A 358-nucleotide genomic window follows, 5' to 3' on the forward strand; every position below is an offset into this window, starting at 1 on the left:
AGGAAGCCAGCTGCAACTATCGGATGAGCAAGAGGTACTCCCACAGCAACTACTACTCCTGCTTCTGCACGCCTTCCAGCTGCAAAGTGGGAATTTTGCAGGGACAGCAGGAGACAACCAAGAGAGAGCAGAACTTGATGATGATGAATGATGATCATGATGGACAGCAGCAGTAGCTCCTCCTCCAACACTCTTGCTCTGTCTTTCTAACGTTTGATGCTTGCTTATCATGGGTTGCAACAGCTTTGCTCTGTAAATTTTCCCCCTGGTGCTCTGTTTTCTTCTCCGTCGTCTCCCCAGGTGCCCTGTTTTTTGACTCCTCCATAGCAGGTGAAGGAGCTCCCTGCCAGGACACAAC

The sequence above is a fragment of the Dipteris shenzhenensis genome, chromosome 32 (assembly GCF_047967505.1).
Source record: "Dipteris shenzhenensis isolate YYH24624 ecotype China chromosome 32, Dip_SZ_1.0, whole genome shotgun sequence".
NCBI classification, from domain to species: Eukaryota; Viridiplantae; Streptophyta; class Polypodiopsida; order Gleicheniales; family Dipteridaceae; genus Dipteris; species Dipteris shenzhenensis.